This window comes from Hemibagrus wyckioides, linkage group LG05 (genome assembly GCF_019097595.1).
Source record: "Hemibagrus wyckioides isolate EC202008001 linkage group LG05, SWU_Hwy_1.0, whole genome shotgun sequence".
Taxonomy (NCBI): Eukaryota; Metazoa; Chordata; class Actinopteri; order Siluriformes; family Bagridae; genus Hemibagrus; species Hemibagrus wyckioides.
Genome location: NC_080714.1, coordinates 25313584 through 25319258, shown reverse-complemented (window position 1 = coordinate 25319258; position 5675 = coordinate 25313584). Strand labels below are relative to the sequence as shown.

At 33.8% G+C, this 5675-nt stretch overlaps 1 protein-coding gene across 1 annotated transcript in view; it reads left to right on the top strand.

Annotated features, from left to right (window-relative positions):
- Positions 1-3929, top strand: part of grm6a (glutamate receptor, metabotropic 6a) — an 87000-nt gene extending 83071 nt beyond the window's left edge. Inside the window, exon 12 of the mRNA XM_058388770.1 lies at positions 2426-3929. The gene's annotated coding sequence lies outside the window, so the exon portion shown is untranslated. The remainder of the gene's footprint in view (positions 1-2425) is intronic.
- Positions 3930-5675: the final 1746 nt, after the last annotated feature.

Genomic DNA, 5675 nt, shown 5'->3' with positions numbered 1-5675 from the left:
CTATCTATCTATCTATCTATCTATCTATCTATCTATCTATCTATCTATCTATCTATCTATCTATCTATCTTAATTTGTTTATTTATTAATTTTTACATTTAATACAATTTCTTTAGCTTTATCTTACTTATTTCTTTGTTTATTTCCTCTTTTTCTTTTCTTTTCTTTTTTTAAAGAAATTGAAAACTAGGGGTTGTGGGTAAACCGATGTTTTAATAAAAGTGAAACTCTTTTTCTTGTTTTCTCTTACATTTTAGCCACAATTCCTTATTTCCAGGGTTTTTTTTCCAGAATGTGCATTAATTAAACTTGTACAAGGTTTATCGATTTTTTGTGGGTTTTTGTTCCATTTCTGTCGTTTCCTCTTCAGTCAGTTTCCTCTTCATGTTGCCCTGTAATTTCATTTAATTTTATTTTCATTTTATTCTTCAATTTTTTCTTCATTTAATTTTTCTCCCTTTTCTCAAATGGAGACTGTGACTCTTACTTTCTAATGTTCATTTTGCTCATGAATTGGTTTCTTTCTTTCTTTCTTTCTTTCTTTCTTTCTTTCTTTCTTTCTATTTTCTTAACTCATTTAACTCCCTTTTCTCTTCTATAGACTGTGACTATTCATGTAGCAGTTCATGGAAGTTCGGTCATAACGAAGTCTTACTCTCTACTGACCAGGATCAAGATCCTCGCTATTTATTGAACGTAGCCACAAGGTTCCTCACCACTGGCTACAATTCTTAACTTTCTGGCAGAGTTTTTTATTACTGTTTCTATATTTGACAATGTTATCTTGCTATAATCTTCATTTACAGCAAATTGTAACCTCCTGGCAGAGGTTTTACTACTGTTTCTATATTTGAAGCTGTTATTTTATTATAATCTACACTGACACCAAAGCTGTAACCTCCAGACAGAGGTTTCTATACACTATAGGTAACGTCCTGGTAGAGGTTTTATTACTGTTTCTCTACATGAAGCCATTATTTGGTGATCTGTTGCTATATTTGAGACCATTAACCAGTTAAATCCTATATATTTACCCAAATCATAATCTCCTGGTTGTAGGAGGAAACACTGGAAACACTAGCAAATAAAGCAATGGAAGTGTGGTGTGGTAAACTAACAACACTTCATATAATGGCGAGGTTGTGACTGGGTTAAATGACGGAAGTGGAAGAGAGACACAGAAGTGGTCAAAATCCCGGCGATGGCTCTCTCCGGCAGATAGGAAGGTGGATTGCAGGTGGATCTGTTACACTGGTAGAGGAAACTAGAGGTTCTCCTGAAATATCCTGGTACTTGTCAAGATTGATGGTATCATAAATTTAGCAGGGAGCTCTCACAAAACAGCATCAAAGCATCAGCAATCCACCAGTGGGCTTCTATGCAGTGGCCCAGTTTTTCTCTAAACATGCTAATGGCACTCAGGGCTAAGAAGCTTTTATATCGTGACCAGTACACAGGACTCCAGTTGTAGTTCCAGTGAGGCATGAAGCTCAGGCATTGCCACTTTTTGTGTTGTTTTCTCAAAAACAGATTCCTTACTTGGAGCCTTTACAAACTGATTTTTTTTTTAAATGCTATTTTAATAAATCCCTTTAATTTTTTTTAATTGATTTTCCAGAAATTTTACAGCTTAAAAAACACATATTTGTGGTTATTTCCACTTGTTTGCTATCTCTAATATATATAATATAATATAATATAATATAATATATATATATATATATATATATATATATATATATATATATATATATATATATATATATATATATATATATATATATAATTTATTTATTATATATATAATTTATTTTATTTTTTAATTAAATATTATATTTTAATTTTTTTAAATACATTTTCATAAATGCTTATTTCTGAAATTAAAGTAGCATTTACAATTTTGACCCACTGCAAGAGAAAAAAAACAAACAAACACATAAATAAATAAATAAATAAATAAATAAATAAATAAATAGTTATATTTTTCACACAGCAAAACCACCAAGCAAACACAAATAAAATTCAGCTAACTCACTGAAGGGGAAAGGATGCAGGATGTGAAAGATTCATTCTTTCCAGTAGCGTTTAATTATTTTTGGTCTTGTGAACCAACAGAAAACATTGTATAACCATAGGGAAGAATGTGCTGGGTATTATTTATCATGTCTTGCTGTCCAATGATGTCCTTTGCTAGCATTTCTACAGTAAAATTCCTATTTTTTTCTACTTGCCTGCTATGTAAGTAGGTCAGAATGCCATCACTGCGTTAAAGCTTTTAAAGTAATGCTACAAATTTCCACCAACTGACCAATTACAATAACGAGCCTTTGCTGTTCATACTGTTTTATGCATCGCTGAATGCTGAAGTCACACTGACGCATCCTATGCTTTTTGTGTGTGTGTGTGTGTGTGTATGTAATGGCAGGTGGCCCGGAGCAACACACTCGGAAAGAAAGAAAGAAAGAAAGAAAGAAAGAAAGAGAAAAAAAATCAGGACTCCGTTTAGTTGATTTCCATTCGAGGACGGCTTTAAGGAGGACTCGGAGGCACGGACGTCGAAACCATGCAAACGTGGATCAAAAACGTACTGAAGCTTTTATCACGACGTCGTCTCGATCCGCCCGATTTCTCGGATGTGTCTGTGTTTACCAACGGCTGAGGAAAAACGTCTGTAAAGCAGTGATATGGTTGATGTAGCAGTGTAGCAGCATGTGGGATGTGTGTGTGTAAGTGACTGAAGTGTGTTTGTGTGTTCGTGTGTGTGTGTGTGTGTGTGTGTTCGATGCACCTGCATTGTGTCTAAAACCCCCCAGACGGCAGCTTCGGACTGAAAGTCACTATTTACTATGGGAAAAAAAAATCTGTTATTGTATTTATTTTCTTCAGATTTGTTTGATATAGAGACGTGATGGTATACAGTGTCGTTAATGTTGCGCTATAAACGTCTAATGTGAGGCTATGCTCTAGATCATGATGTCACCAGAAAAGAAAAACAAAGTGCGAGATTTTCCCGAACAGATGCACTTTTTAAAGAAAAAAAAAAAACAACAACAACAAAACGAAAAGAAAGGAACAAAAAAAATAAATAAAAAATCTCGACATTGTATTTTGACATCATCATTATATTTCTAAGCAGCTAAGGGCAAATAATTTTACACTGAAATGCTCTAAGACCTTTTCCCCTAACCAAAAGATTTAATACTTGCACTGTTACATAGTGTTTAATGTCTGGTTTTGTTTGGAATTGTGCAACTGAAACGTGAAGAAATATCGGATTCTCCGAGTTCCACGATGAATTTGTCTTCTTCCTATGATTATGATTCATATTTTTATTTATGGGGGCAGTATTATTTATGAAACGTCTATGAAAGATAAGTGTATACAGCTGCCATGTTTCTGCTCTGTAAATACAGGAAATGTAGAGAATGAAACGAAGTAAAACAACAACAACAACGAAAAGTAATGATGTTTTAATTGACAAAGTGTTTGCATGGGGTTGTAAAGGAATGCTGAATTTATATGTCGGGGATCCGTGCGCCACTTTTCTACGAGGCGAAAAGCTCAAGATAGCGGCTATAAATCTGGACGAATGATTACACTGTTCCAGACTTTGACTCAGCCCGAGCATTACTCAATAACGTGACAGCTCTGTTCAGCCAACTCGCAAAGCAGCAGTAATATTCCACACTGACGTATCGTTTCATTATACCCCCGGTCACTGAATTTCATCTTGGGCGCTCCAATCTGAACTTACTTTGATCTGGAAAAAGGAAGCCCGGGGCTGTTGGTTTTTAATCCGATTTAAAAACGACTCAAAAATCTACACTTTGTACTTCATTAGCTGCGTGATGAAGAGTCATGAAATTACATTTGTACTTTGTTAGCTTGTTAACAAATAAACGCCATGAACGATCCAGTGACGAAGACGTTTTCCAGCAGTCTGTCGTTTTGTTGAATCGACATCATGCCACCTTCTATTGAATTAGCTCGTGTTAACACAGTATTCGCTAAACACTAAAGCAGTGTTTTTGAATTAACCCTTCAATGCTCTGATTTTTTTCTCATTTGCATTTCTTAGTTCCTAACAGGACTGAACAGAAATTATGAATAAATATCCGTCCATCTGTTTTCTCTAGCGCTTATCCTACACAGGGTCACATGGAGCCTGGAGTCTATGCCAAGAGATTCATTGCACAAGGTGGGACACCCACACACACACACACACACACACACGCACACAAAATTCAAATAAGCCGATCACTCTACAACGCATGTCTAAGGACTGGAGGAGGAAACCGGAGAACCCTGAGGAAACCCCTAAAGCACAGGAAGAACCTCCACACACGGGTGAAAATGGAATGGAACCCACAACCCCAGAGGTGTGAGACAAACGTGCAAATACAACATACAGGTCACAACAAAAAAATAAAAATAAAGGAGATGTACCTTTATTGCTCATACATAGAGTTTGATTTGGTGCATGAAGCTTATAGATGATTTGACAGCAAGACACACAATAAAAATGAAAAAGAAAAAATGTTAAATATAAATAAATAAATAAAATGCACTCAAATAAATAAATAAATAAAATGCTCAAAAATAAATTAATTAATTAATAAATGCACATAAATAAATAAATACACACAAATAAATAGATAAATAAATAATAAATAAATAAATGCTTGAGACAGATTATACTCAATGTAGCTCAGTGATTAAGGTGTTGGCCTACAGCTTGGAAGGTTGTTTGAAACCCAGGTCCACCAAGCTGCCACTGCTGGGCCCCTGAGCTAGGCCCTTAACCCTCAATTACTCAGCTGTATAAAATGTAAGTAGCTCTGGATAATAGGATCCGCCAAATGCCAGAAATGTAAATGGGTAAGGCAGTGTGCAGAGGGTCAGGGTGTATACAAGTAATAAAATATTTTAAAAATGTATTCTAAATACACAAAAAAAAAAAAAAAAATATATATATATATATATATATATATATATATATATATATATATGTATAAAGATGTTGATAGTCACAAAGTATATTTTGACACTATAATAATACAGAATTATATTTTCATCAGTGTCTGATTTACATATACACACATATACACCATACACAAACACACACACACACACACACACACACTATACATGTATAATGTATGAAAATTCTGCAAATCTGATCAAACATTTGAAATCCATTAATCATAACAGAAAATCTATAAAAACAACAAACCGAATTGCCAAAATTATTTATTATAAATAGATTAAATCTCTTTGTTAGAAGATCAGACTTGCTTCTTTGTGTTGTGGTGCAACAACACAACATTTTCATTTTACACCATTTGTCTTTGTGTAGAAAAACAAATCAAATGGAAATAATTAAAGATTTAAAATGAAAGTTTAAGAGAGAGTTTAAGGAAAAGTCATTTTATAATGTTGGAATAAGGTTAAAACCAGGATATTGAATTAGCAAAAAAAAAAAAAAAAAAATAGTTCGGATGGTGTCCTTGTGTTAATATGTACAGCCTGTAAAAGTATTGGCACCCTTGAGTAATCTTTTAAGCGAAAATATAACGTATAATATATTCTTCCAGTCTAATAGAGATGGAGACTTTTGTAGATGCATCTTGCTGGAGGCTGAGAACAAAATATTACATCTAAAATAAATATTTAAA